Source organism: Cornus florida, unplaced genomic scaffold (genome assembly GCF_030987335.1).
Source record: "Cornus florida cultivar Cherokee Brave unplaced genomic scaffold, ASM3098733v1 CherokeeBrave_3.0.0_Hap2_Chr09, whole genome shotgun sequence".
NCBI classification, from domain to species: Eukaryota; Viridiplantae; Streptophyta; class Magnoliopsida; order Cornales; family Cornaceae; genus Cornus; species Cornus florida.
In genome coordinates, this window is record NW_026775579.1 from 83,578,603 (window position 1) to 83,593,431 (window position 14,829).

At 38.0% G+C, this 14,829-nt stretch overlaps 1 pseudogene; it reads left to right on the forward strand.

Moving 5' to 3' along the window:
- Positions 1 to 61: 61 nt before the first annotated feature.
- Positions 62 to 9,121, forward strand: LOC132274728 (ABC transporter B family member 4-like; annotated as a pseudogene).
- Positions 9,122 to 14,829: the final 5,708 nt, after the last annotated feature.

Sequence of the window (14,829 nt, forward strand, 5' to 3'; positions counted from 1 at the left end):
TTTGAAATTGTTTGCATGATTGGCATCCACAATTATCTTTGTAATTTTGCTCTCTGACCTCGAAAAACTATTTATGACTCTATATTAGAATTGCTAATTTTATATAGTTATATTTATTGGCTAAAATATTTGACTCTATATTTGTAATCTATTTCTTGAAGAAAACTCAGAATGTCATTAGCCGGTATACAGTAAGCCACAGTTGTTAGTTATCAAGAAATGGTTGCTTGGTTGGTTAGTGAAAGGTTGGTAAGTGAGTGGAATGATATTGGATCATTCATCTCAGAGTCAAAGGGGATATTCCACAAAGGTTGGAATCTAAGTAAAAACCTTATGTTTTCGTGATATCAACTTGTTTTTGTGATTTTATTTTCTCTCAAAAACCAGCAGTTGTAGTGAAGTTGCAGAGTTTTCAAAGTGTGGCACTCAAATTCTTTGTTTCAAATGGTTTCAAGTTGGATTCTTTTCCTTTTTCGCCCTTCTCTTATTTGTCATGAAACAGTCTTGTGCCTTTTCTGTTTCCAGCATGTCTTGAAACCTTTGAATTTCTATGACTTCTTATAGTTGTTTAGATATATCATGATGGCTTTGTGTTTCATTTACAGGAAGAAAAGAAAAGAAAAGAAAAATGATAGTTTTGTGTATTGCCTAAAAATAGATAGAACACCACCTTTGCTTAATGTATTGCATTTCTTTTTTCCTGGGGAGGTTGGGATTCTTAATTATAAGGTTATTCCTTTAACCAAATTGTGGGTATCTCATAATAGAATCCTTATTTTTCACTTTTTTATTTTATTTTATGAAGTTTGATGCTAGTTTTCAATTAACAATTGATATCTCTTTGTTTTTGCTTTGAAAGTCAAAGCTAGCCTCTCTATTTGTAAAAAGTTTCAGTTTTCTATGGTTGGTGGTTGAGTGGGATGGGTCAACATTTTTTCCCCAGTAATTATTGAGGATCAACATTCTCCTCCTTCATTCTGCTTCAGAGCCTATAAATGTCCAAAAGTATTATAACACTCAAGTAAAGAAATAATAATTATGTCTCATAAAGAAGCCATATCGACAAAATAAATAAATAAGAAATATCCTGGTTTGGCTTTGGTTCCGTCTTCTTCTGGTACAACTTTGCTGCTTTGTTTTCTGGTCCCATGCTGAATCCTTCAAGGAGTTATCATATGAAATTTTCTGATTCCTTAGGCTTCTATGCTATGTCTCCCTTTCATGGGGACAAAGTGGATACTTGTATAGCCACTTCTAGTTTTCTAGCTGATATTACTATGTTTTGCTCCCTTCCCATATTTTAGATTGGTGGAACTGGGAATATAGTGACTTTTTATTCTTTTATTTCTTTCCTAAGCCAGCTTTTATTAACAACCAAAACGGCAGAATACAAACAGAAAACACAGAGGCATACCTCCCATATACAAGAAGACTAACCAATGGGTAATTTACACAGACCTCCCCTATGGTTTGCCATAATTAAAAATTAAACTATCCTACATGGACCTCCCTTCCGTTATGGGCAACGCCAGTCAACGACGGATTCTGCTGATGTCATCCACTTAATTAAGATAAATACCCATAATACCCTTATCCCTACCAATGAATGTTTTGTGTAGTCCCTAAAAGTAGATAGAACACCACCTTTGCTCAATGTATTGCATTTCCTTTGTCCGGGTGGATTCTTAATTGTAAGATCGACCCTTTTACCAAATTGCAAGTGTTTAGAATCCTTATTTTTCCCTTATTAATATTTTGTTAAAAAAAAAAAAATTGGTGTTTATTTTCATTTTTGCTTTGACTGTCAAAGCTAGTGATAGTTTACAGTTTGTAAATTAAGTATTGCATTTGGAATGATGGGTGAGGAGAACAATTTGGGTGGAGATATAAATGCAGATTAGGCTGCAACATCAACAAGTCATTCATCAGTGATGGAGACTTGGAAAACAGCTGAAAGGTTTTGCAGCCAAGATAATTCGGATAATACCCAAATGAAAAATGAAGTTACTGAAACAGTTCCATATTTCAAACTGTTCTCCTTCGCTGACTCCACTTAGTATGCACTAATGCTTGTGGGCACAATCGCAGCTATAGGGAATGGGCTCTGCATGCCCTTTATGACTCTGCTAATTGGAGATGTAGCCAATTCCTTTGGACAGAATGTGAACTCAAAAAATGTGCTTCTTGAAGTTTCCAAGGTATCTTTTTCTTAACCTTGATACTCACTCCACCATAGCAAAGACCAGTTCTTTCTTAATTTCTTGAAAATGAAGTTTCTTCCCGATCTGCAACGCCAAAAGAAAATTTTCAGAATTCTTATTGAACTCTGAAAAGTCTGATTCCATCATAATTTGGTGCCATTTAAACACAACAAAAGTGTTTTTTTCCAGTCATTTTTGCCTAAATTTCATCAGTTTGTGTTCTCCATCCTGTTGTAGCCGAATTGTTAGTGCATTGGTAAAATCAGCTATTGCTTTAGGCTACTAACAAACAGTATAACATTCACTTTCAGGTATGTGTTAAATTTGTTTACTTGGCTCTGGGCTCTGGTTTTGCATCATTTTTCCGTAAGTGCATCGGGCTTCTTTCTGATAAGAGAATTTAGTTTTCTGGCTACCTTGTGTATATTATTGTTTGGATTATGAGAAACTGAGAAACAGATGTTTGATACTTCACAGAGATGGTTTCTTGGATGGTCACAGGGGAAAGGCAGGCCGCAAGAATTAGAAGTTTATACTTAAAATCTATATTGAGGAAAGATATTGCATTCTTTGACACAGAGACTAAAACAGGAGAAATTATTGATAGGATGTCAGGTGACACCTTCCTTATTCAAGAAGCCATGGGTGAAAAGGTATTGCTGCTATGACAAGGGAGCACAACATTATTAGCAATACTATATTTCATGTTTTCATCTTAAATTGGTACTTTTTCATTGATGTATTTACAACAGGTTGGAAAGTTTATAATGGTGGTAGCCTCGTTCTTTGGAGGCTTTGCTATAGCTTTCATCAAGGGTTGGCTTCTCACCTTCGTCATGATATCTTCGATTCCACCTCTTGTCATCTCTGTTGCTGTCCTGACTGTCTTTGTAACGAAGCAAACATCTCGTGGACAAACTGCTTATTCACAAGCTGCAGCTGTGGTCGAACAGACAATTGGCTCAATAAGAACGGTATGCAGAATTGACAACAAGAGGACTTAGTTTCCATTTTCTTTCATCACCCTTTACTTTCCCATTCATCATCATCGTCATCCTTGCCTTTATCCCACATAGATTGGGTTGGTCACATGTATTCTCTTTTTCTATTCTTTCCCATTCAGGTTGCATCATTTACAGGGGAGAGGCAAGCTATAGCTAAGTACAACAAGGCTCTTCATAAAGCTTACAAATCTGGTGTGCAAGAGTGCTTGGCTTCTGGGTTGAGTGGTGGTGTGTTAATGCTCGTCCAGTTATGCTTTGGCTGTATGGTTTGGGTCGAAAATGATACTAAACAAAGATTATACAGGAGGACATGTATTGACTGTAGTTATGGCTGTACTGTATGGCTCCTTGTGAATTGCCCTTTGTTTCTCTTCTCAGTTTCCAACAGTTTGGTCCCTATGTTAAAGAATGAACGCATGAGCCTTTGTTTGTTGTATATGCATTGATTAAATTTGATAGTTTTTTTTTTTTTTTTTTGAAAATGATTAAATTTGATAGTTGATTCTTCTGAAAAGATCACATAATTTGTATCCCATTTGAAATTTTACAGTGCTTTAGGACAGGCATCTCCATGCATGAGTGCATTTGCTGCTGGACGAGCTGCAGCTTTTAAAATGTTTGAGACAATCAATAGGAAGTCAGAGATAGATCCTTACGACACAAACGGACGAAAACTGGATGATATTCTTGGTGATATTGAACTAAAATATGTTTATTGTAGCTATCCTGCAAGACCAGATGAGCAAATATTCAATGGATTCTCTCTTGCAATACCAAGTGGAACAACTGCAGCTTTGGTTGGACAAAGTGGAAGTGGGAAATCAACGGTAATCAGCTTGATAGAGAGGTTTTATGATCCACAAACTGGTGAAGTTCTAAAAGATGGTATCAATCTTAAAGAGTTCCAGCTTTGGTGGATCAGAGGAAAAATTGGTCTAGTTAGCCAGGAACCTGTGTTGTTCACTTCAAGCATTAAAGATAATATTGCCTATAGGAAGGATGGTGCAACCATTGAAGAAATTAAAGCTGCTGCTGAGCTTGCCAATGTTGCCAAGTTCATAGATAAACTGCCTCAGGTCTATATTTGGAATTGTTTTAATTTTTCTTTTCCTGTTTCACTTTCAGTTTTTACATCAAAATCACAACTCTTTTTAAAATATTTTCCGAATATGCATACCATTATTTACTAATGTAGGAAATATATCTACCTCACCCCCAAAAATAAGCAGAAGAACCTGAAAAGGTTCTACTAGTTACCTTTCCATCAAGTCACCTTCTTTCATTAACATAATCCATTTTCTTCCCATCTTTCATTTAAGTCCCATTTTTAATCTTTTCCAACTTTGTGTATGATGATTTAGGGACAAGACACGATGGTCGATGAGCATGGAACTCAGTTGTCTGGGGGGCAACAGCAGAGAATTGCTATAGCAAGAGCAATTTTGAAAGACCCAAGGATTCTACTTTTGGATGAAGCTACAAGTTCTCTTGATGCAGAATCTGAAAGGGTTGTGCAAGAGGTACTGGACGGAATTATGATCAACAGAACTACCATAATAGTAGCCCATCGCTTAAGTACAGTGAAGAATGCAGATATGATTGCCGTCATTCATCAAGGAAAAATTGTTGAAAAAGGTTCATGTTTTACATATAGTGTCCTAGTAGTTACATTCAAGTACCAAAAGTTGTCCAAGCTCAATTTCATTGCGTAGTGTCCCCGTAGTTACATTAAATGATAAATTAAATAGCTGATGGCAAATGCTTCATTATATCTTATAACGCTTTTATCCCTTTCTTGATCAGGTTCACACTCTAAACTACTACAAGATCCTGAAGGAGTATACTTCCAGCTTATACGGTTGCAAAATGATCAGAATATGCCAGAGATCACTGCAGATTTTGGAAGACATTCAAGTCAGTGGATGTTCTTCACACAATCCATAAGCCGGGGATCACTTGGAACTGTAAACGGTAGCCGTCACTCATTCTCAGTTTCTTTACATGCAGAAACCAAAACTCCAACCTCAGCACCATCACAAAAGGCCCCAGAAGTTCAATTGCGACGATTGGCTTATCTGAACAAGCCAGAGATCCCAGTGCTATTAGTAGGTTCGGTTAGTGTAGTGGCCATTGGTCTAGTATTACCAATTTTTGGGTTACTGCTACTTTCTATGAGCCAGCTCATGAGCTTCGGAAGGATTCAAAATTCTGGGCATGCATGTTTCTTGTTCTTGGCGTGGTGTCTTTACTCTCAGTCCCACTAAAATCATACTATTTTGCTGTGGCGGGGTGTAAGTTAATAAAACGGATCAGATGATGTGCTTTGACAAAGTGGTTCACATGGATATAAGTTGGTTCGATGAAGAAGATCACTCAAGTGGTGCAATTGGTGCAAGGCTTTCATTTGAAGCAACTTTTGTGCGACATTTGGTTGGAGATACACTTTCTTTGATCATTCATATTGTTGCAATAGTTACTGCTGGTTTGGTTATTGCTTTTGCAGCATGCTGGAAGCTGGCCCTTTTAATTCTTTTCATGGTACCTCTATTAGGACTTAATGGATGTCTTCAAATGAAGTTCATGAGTGGATTCAGTGCTAATGCAAAGGTTAGATCCAATTATCCAAATCTCAGCGAAAATATATATATATATATTGTTGGAACTTACAACTTGTAGGTGTCGTTTAGTGCCAGCGACGTGGCACGTTGAAAAGTCAAAATAGCCCAGATGGCACTCGGTTACTGTACACAATAGCACACACGTGGCTCCTTGAAAAGTCAACAAAGCAAAGCTTGAGACCTTGCCATGTCACTAAAATCCCTGACATCAGAGTCAGGTCATCATAATCTCATGAATAGGATTCTCGAGTACAAAAACAAACCCTGGCACTATACCAGGTCACCTAGCCTCGAGAGCAGAAGCTTCGAGCCCCAATAGAACCCTAGTAGCATTCGAGATCACCAAACCTTGTAAATACAATTCTTGATTGCAAACTAACCCTAGCAACAGGTTTGGTCACCAAACCTCAAAAATACAATTCTTGAGTAGAAACTAAACCCTAGCAACAAGCTAGGTCACCAAAGCCTCGAAATTACAATTCTAGAGTATGAACCAAACCCAAGGAATAGGCTAGGTTCATAAGGAAGATCGTAACTCAAAGTTGGAGAACACAAAGCAAGATGAAAGCAGGGTCATCTCGAGTACTCACAACCTCTTGGGACGTAAAGAAGGATTTTGGATTGGAAGATGAGAAGTTAGAATGTTTCTAGAGCTTAATATAGGCCTAGCCAAAGGGATGGTGAATCATGTGCCTCAGCAGAGAGCCTTAATGCTCTGGGAAGAGTCATTAGTATTTTCAACCACCTAAAGTGTCGAATGCATTTAATGTTTGCACCAAGACTAACACGCCACGCCAAATTAAAGACATGGTTTAAGGAGGGATTGGACCCCTTAGGTATCTAAGCCCGCCATGACCCAGCAGCATAGGTCTCAGTTAAAGTCCAATCTCCTCGAAGGACCAATGGGTAATACCCAATAACTGGAGCTAGAAAGGCAGAGTAACTGATCCTCTTGGCTAGTCTACCACTTCTCCTTCATCTAGAACCCCTCTCTGGTCCCTCACATTTGTGTTTTGGTATCCCTATTGTAATTTTATCTGTGTTACAGTAAAGAACCCCTATATGTTAATCCTTTAAAAATGCAAATGAAGTTTTATTTTCTGCTTTAACTATCTACCCGAGGCTTTGGGTTCAGTGTAATTAATCATTTGTAATAAACTAAAAGTACTTAAATGCTTATAGAAAATGTACGAGAATGCAAGTCAAATTGCCAGTGATGTGTTGGGAGTATTAGAACAGTTGCTTCTTTCTGTGCTGAAGAGAAGGTGATGCAACTGTACCGGAAAAAATGTAAAGTCCCTATGAAAGCAGGAGTAAGACAAGGCCTAATTAGTGGAGCAGGTTTTGGATTGTCCTTTTTTTTTCTATTCTCAGTCTACGCAAGCAGTTTCTATGCTGGAGCTTGGCTTGTTGAGCATGGCAAGACTACATTCACTAAAGTTTTCCAGGTAATATATCAAGCTTTTTCACAACCATACTTGAACGCTAAAATAGTTCTTGGTTCTTCTTGTCATTTTGAATCTCGACCTACTGTCTTGGTTTGCAGGTCTTCTTTGGTCTCAGCATGTCAGCTGTTGGTATTACTCAAACTGGCTCCCTCATTCCTGATTTCAGTAAGGCCAGGAGTGCTGTTGCTTCTATCTTTGAGATTCTTGACCAAAAATCCAAAATAGACGCTAGAGTCGACTCTGGAACAACACTGGAAAATGTCAAGGGAGGTATTGAGTTTCACAATGTCAGTTTCAAGTATCCCACCAGACTTGACATTCAAATTTTCAGGGACCTGTGCTTAGCCATTCACTCTGGCAAGGTAACTTTCCAGTATGACTAATTCTCAAGGACTATACTTTCCTTTTAATTACTTGATGGCAAGCCTTACACAGGTTGATATATATATATATTCCAAAAACTAACAGGCTGAATCTCATTTATCAGACTGTTGCCCTAGTTGGAGAAAGTGGGAGTGGGAAATCAACAGTGATTTCTTTGTTGCAAAGATTTTATGAACCTGAATCAGGTCAAATCACCCTAGATGGTGTTGAAATCCAAAAGCTAAAGCTGAAATGGTTTAGGCAACAGATGGGCTTGGTAAGCCAGTCTTGTTCAATGACACAGTCCGAGCCAACATAGCATACGGAAAGGAAGGAGATGCAACAGAGGCAGAAATTTTAGCTGCAGCAGAGTCAGCAAATGCTCACAAGTTTATTAGTGGTCTACAACAGGTTAAAACTATCTAATTCTAATGCACTTTCAAATTTAGAAACACCTGGAAGTTTAACAACCATTAAATCTAACCTAATTGCATTGACAATAATGAATTTTTAGGAATGCATTATTGTTATATATATGTTCATCCTTGGGTTATATGTCAAACATATCTAACATGCTTTATTTAACCAACCTCCTGAGTTATGGAAATGCAGGGCTATGATACAGTGGTGGGTGAGCGAGGGATCCAATTGTCAGGTGGACAGAAGCAAAGGGTGGCAATTGCACGTGCCGTGGTGAAGGATCCAAAAATACTACTACTAGATGAGGCCACCAGTGCCCTTGATGCTGAATCCGAGAAAGTTGTTCAAGAATTAAGATGCATTGGACCGAGTTATAGTGGACAGAACGACAGTGGTGATGGCTCACAGGCTATCGACAATTAAGGGTGCAGATTTGATTGCAGTGGTTAAAAATGGAGTCATTGCAGAGAGGAGAAAACATGGAAGTTTGATGAATATCAAAATATGCCTCCCTAGTAGCACTACACATTAGTGCTTCATCTTAGATGCTCTTTTCACCATATTAAAGAAAAAAGTATCCTATGGACTTGTTTGCTCTTATACTACCGCTCTTAGTTTATGCTCTTTTTATGTATACCAAGTTTTTCTGCTTAGTGTAATGCATAAGATGCTTTCTTGCTGCATAAGAACAAAATACTACATGTATAGAATATAAGGCAATACCAAATTTTACATAAATAAATTTGAATTTATTAATTCACAGATTATTGCTCAGTAAATCGCCCAACTCTCTATCAATCAATTAGCTAAGGTGTGAGCAAATAATCGAAGTAATTATGAAATCAAGCAAATTAGAAATTACCAAAAAATATAAAATAAATTTTACGGAAAAATCAACAAAGAAGAATCACTCATCGCTAACAATTCAAAAGATAGTAATAAAAATAGAGATCATTTATTAGAAAGGATATCCGGAAATATTATAAACATTATATATTTACCGAAAAAAAAAAAATTGGCTCCATCTTGTGAAGCCATAGTCCATCTGAAAGCTGGCAGCTCTACAAAGATAAATAACACGTTGGCTAGCTTGGGGCTGAACTACGTATCAAAATTGAAGTGGTCCAATTCTCTTTGTTATTTAGATAAATGATATGACCAAATTATCCATCAAAAGTGAAATTGTACCCGTTGCGAAAACTAGTTTTTTATTTTCAAAAGTTAATTAATATAAATAATAGCGTGATGAACTTCTTATATTCAAATTTTAAACAATGAATTGAGCCATTTTCTTTTCTTTTTAAAAAAGAAAATAATAATAAAAAGAATTAGCTAGTCAAAGAAAAGTAGAGCGTGGCGTGATTTTTCAGTCTCTGTATTCTTAACTTCACCTATATTCTCTTATATGAATTAAGAAAGTGGTGATAGAAAGAAAAATGATAGAAGTTCATAACTTTTATTAACGTAACAATTATTAAAATAAAATTAATTTTATAATTACTATTATTCAATACAATTAAAAAAAATTGTCCGACAATGTTATAGAGTTGAACAAAAAAATTCACGATATACGTTTATACATTCTTTTCAAGCGTACCAAATGAGTAACCACACTCTGCTCCATCCTATACTTAAAACTTCTCACTCTCTACAGCATCCCTCATACTAGAAGTATAAATGTGTTTTTTACCAATTAAATGTGCTAAATACAAAACCTTGTACTATATGGGTTAAACAAATTCAAAAATCGTATATACATATAACCACATTGTAACTGCATTTGTAGCGGATTACAACAACAATGTGAGAAATTATTATATGAGAAACTCAATCGGTGATTTGATGAAATTATAGACCGCGATATTATTTACCATAATAATTAATTGTAACATATCTTAACCATCAATTTAAAATGTGGAATGCGGATACGTAGAGCAACATTTATAACAATATTACTACATTTATAACAATATAATTACCTATATATAGACATCCATCCTCCTCAATTGACAGTTAGAATGCCTCACAATCCATGTTTATGACTTAGTTTCGAGAATACTCTAGCTATACATACATATATATTTACAAATTTTATATTATTCTACCATCTCCTTTTAATCTACTAAATTCTACCGATTCTTTAATATCATAGAATCTTCATCTCTCTACTAGCGTCCATGCTTTTTTATTATTTATGGTCTTTATATTATTGAAGTGAATAAAATATATATTATTGAAATGAAATTATATAAGGCATAAGAGAAAGAAAAAAAAAAATAGTACATGTGATGTTGAATTTTTAATAACAAAATTTTAAATTAAAAAATACTATATACAAATATATCTGTATTTTTCCATTTTCATTTTTTATGACAAATTTTTTAACTTCTTTTATAAAAAAAACAAAAATAAATTATATTCTAGTTTACAAGCCAAGTGTTTATTTATTGTTATTTTACTAACTATGATTTGTATCATTACTCAATTAACAAAAAGGGTAAAGTATTATAATTGGCGAATAAAAATATCTGCAATCTGTTAAAATACTTTTTTGGCATAAAATATACACTGTTACGTATGATATGTAAATATTTTTTATCTCTAGTAGTTTGTTAAAGATACAATGTCACGTCACTAATATGTAAAATTATTTTACACAGCTACATTAGAATATTTCTTTTCTCCTCCATCTTTCTCATTTCATTAACAAATCAACCATATATCAAGTAAATTTGTAAAAATTATGTGGGGTCTAGGTATGACAATGATTGGTTGTTATTGGGAAATATAATAACTGTTAGAGTTAAAAATAAATAATCTAAATATTTTATGTAAATCTATTTTAACACATTATATTTATACAAATATATATTGTGGATACCAAAGGCGGCATGGGCCGGATCCAACTCACATGATGAAGAATGGGCCTGGTCATTGACCTGGGCCTGAATCAAGCTTTCATAAGGCAGGCCCAATGCTGAAGAGTGAAGCTGAAAGCCCCTGAAGATGATCAGGCCCATTATTGTAAAAGCCTTCAGGATGAGCCCAATGGAAGAAGTTAGTTAGGGATTTTCTAGGAAACTATAAATAGCTTATAAATAGAAGGAAAAGAGAGTGAAAAAGGGGAGAAAAATTTCTTGAAGTGTAACGAAACTCTGTCAAAATAGAGAGAGAAAATTCTTGCATCTTCAAAGGCGCCGTCTATGGGAACTCGATGAGGATTGATTGATGTTTGATTCAGATGGATTCGATTCAGTGTAGTTCGTGAAGATGAAACTTAATCGCTGAAGGCTGAATCAAGATCGGTGAAATCGTGATTTGTTTGGCCAAATCTCGATTCCAGTTGATTTTGAGAGGTTGGCGTTCGATCTACGCAGTTCTGATTTGTGCTTGTTTTGGTGAGCTGTGCAGTTGAGATTTGTTGAGATTGCTGAATTTGGCGAGTTCGTTGCCGGAGCAATTCAGATCCGGCCAATTACGGTTGAAATTCAGCTAAGCTTGAATCCAGATCTAGTGCATTCGCATTAGCGAAGTTCAGATCTGATCAGAAATTCGCGGTTAATGACTTTGCTACGATCCCGAATGATGATCGGAGAAGAGAGTTTGAATCTAGTAGAGAATGGCCAGCAGATGAAGCTTGATGAACTGATGAGCATGATTGAAGCTCTAAGAAAAGAAAATGCAGAATTGAGAGCTGGAATGGAGTGCCAAGAAGTTCCGGTTGTACCGCGACCGCCTCTGGTGGGTGAAAGAGGCGTGCGGCCTGATGAAGCACATCAAGGTGAGCAAAAAGGAGATAACCACGAGGATCTTCACCGTGAGGAGGTCAGGATGGAGAATTTACCGCCAAATGCTCGTCAAGTTGAAGATCGAGAAGGATTTATACATCCAAATCCACATCGTGAGCAGATCAGGAGGGAAGAAGCTACAGTTTTCAATCTGTACCAGGAAAGGCACAATCTCGAACAGGATATGGAGTTTGATTATCACAAGACTAACTCGCCGTGGCAGAAGGAGTTCACAGAGGAAAGGTCGTTCGATCCACCTTATTGGCCTTCAATGGTCACATATGATTATAGGAGCTCGGAAAGAAAACCTACAGATCAAAGAATCGTCATAAGGTTTCAAAGAGAGAATGAGGCCCTACGTTCGGCAGCACGGACGGTTGATTCACCATTTACTGACGAGATCCTCAATGCTCTAAGCCCGAGGAAGTTTTCCATCCCTGTTTTCATTCTGTTCGATGGAACAACCGATCCGATTGATCATGTATATCACATTCAGTTGAAGATGGCACTGAACACGGAGAATGATCCCTTGATATGCAAGTGTTTTCTTACAAGCTTAGCTGGACCGGCGCTCAACTGGTTCAAGAACCTGCCGAGGGGCTCAGTGGACAGTTTCTATAGTTTGTGTGATCGGTTCATAAACCAGTACTATGGGAATAAGCGACCGGCAAAAGATATCTCTAGTTTGTTCACTATGAAGTAGCATGAGGATGAGCGTCTCCAAGCCTTTCTTACTAGGTTCAACCTAACCAAGAGCATGGTGATAGAGTGCCATCCTTCCACAGCAGTTCAAGCGTTCAAATTAGCAATGACTTGCGGAACACCGTTCCACACAAGCCTGGTGGTGAACACACCACAGACCATGGACGAACTGAACGAGAGAGCTGGCGGTTTTGTGCGTTTGGAAGAAGAAGAAACAGCTAACGCTAGAAAGACATCTATTATCTCCACAGAAGAGAAGTCCAAATCCAAGATTTGGCAAAAACAAGCTCCGTCGCAGCGTAGACCTCCTAGAAGGCAGAGAAGAGGCCTAGAGAGGATAAGTTGATTACTCCACTTAAGGTTACGTTGGCAAGGCTATACCAAGAAAACAAAGATAAGTTTTGCCCCCCCTTGCCAATCAGACAACCTCTCGAACAGAGAGATTAATCTAAACATTGTGCTTTTTATAGTGATTTTGGTCACCAGACTAATGAATGCAGGAACCTAAGAAGGCAAGTGGAGATGCTGATCGCCAGGGGAGAGTTTACAGGATATGTTCAAGGGCCAGCGCAAGAGCAGAATCGACCAATTGAGCAAGTTAAGAGAAATCAAAAGCCAAACCACCATAACGCTCAGCCCGTTCAGATTATAAATACAATTCATGGTCGACCTGAACGGACCAAAGAATCTGAAGAATTGCTTCGAACACGTCTTCGCTAAGCACAAATCAAGAGGAGAATAGGCAGTGTCAACACTCTGCACCAGCAGAGCGCATCAACGCATATAAAATTCGATAAAACAGACTTGATGCGAGTTCAGATTCCTCATGAAGACCCCCTGGTTGTTAGTTTGACAGTGGTAGACTGTTTGGTACAAAGGATGCTAATTGATCCAGGGAGCAGTGCCAATATCATGCCTAGAGTCACCTTCGATCGGCTGGAAATCAAGCCAGAGGAGCTCAAATATACTAGGAATCCGTTGTTGGGATTTGATGGAAAACAGTTTGAACCGATCGACATAGTAGAATTGCTGGTCCGAGCAGCCGATAGGGAGCTTGTCTAAAATTTTGTGGTGGTGGAGATCCATCCCTCTTACAATCTGTTGATGGGGAGAGGGTGGATTCATAGGGTACAGGAGGTCCCATCGACCTTGCACCAAGTGGTGAGATGCCTGAGTCCGGACGGGAGCAAGGTGATTAACATCCATGGGGATCAGGTTACAGCAAAGGAATGTTACTCGGTGACTCTGAAAGCCCAGGGAAGGGAAAAGCTCCCATCCGATCTGTTAGCACACAACAACAATTAAAGAAACCTCCCCCCAGCATGAACGGGGAGGAGAAGCTTTCGGTGCTAATCGAGGAACCCCTAGTTGAAGTTCAAATTGATCATTTGAGGCCAGACCGAACCACAAAGGTAGGTTCAGGGCTTGCCAAGGAAGAAAAACGCCAGTTGATTGATTTCCTTTCCCAGAACGCAGATGTATCCATTTTGACCGATTCAGACATGCCGGGGATCGACCCCTCTGTCTCTTATCATTCCCTTAATGTAGATCCGAGCGTTAAGTTGTGAGGCAGAAGCAGAGAAGGTTCGCCTCGGAGCGCAACCAGATCATTGCAGACGAAGTTAATCGATTGTTAGAGGTTGGGTTCATCAAAGAAGTACAGTACCCGATCTGGTTGTCGAACGTGGTTATAGTGCAAAAGAAGAACGGAAGATGGAGAGTTTGCATTGATTTCACCAATCTGAATAAAGCCTGCCCGAATGATAGTTTTTCACTTCCAAATATTGATCAAATGGTGGACGCAACAACTGGGTATGAGCGACTGACCTTTCTAGATGCTTATTCAGGCTATAATCAAATCCCAATGGACCCAAGCGATGAGGAAAAGACTTCTTTTGTTACTGAACGAGGGATCTATTACTACAAGGTCATGCCGTTCGGACTGAAGAATGCCGGAGTTACGTACCAAAGGTTGGTTAGCAAGATTTTTAAGGATCAAATGGGCAAGACGGTGGAGGCTTACATCGACAACATGGTGATAAAATGCAAACAGAAGGACCATCACTTAAAGCATTTGCAGGAGGTGTTCGGCGTACTACGAAGGTATGGAATGAGGCTTAATCCAACTAAGTGCTCGTTCGGCATGGGATCCGGGCAATTCTTTGGCCACGTGGTCAACAATAGAGGGATTGAGGTCAGCCTAGCCCAAGCGGAAGTTTTGCTAAAAAATGCAGAACCAAGCACTGTCAAGGAAGTCCAAGCTCTCACCGAACGCATAGCGGCAC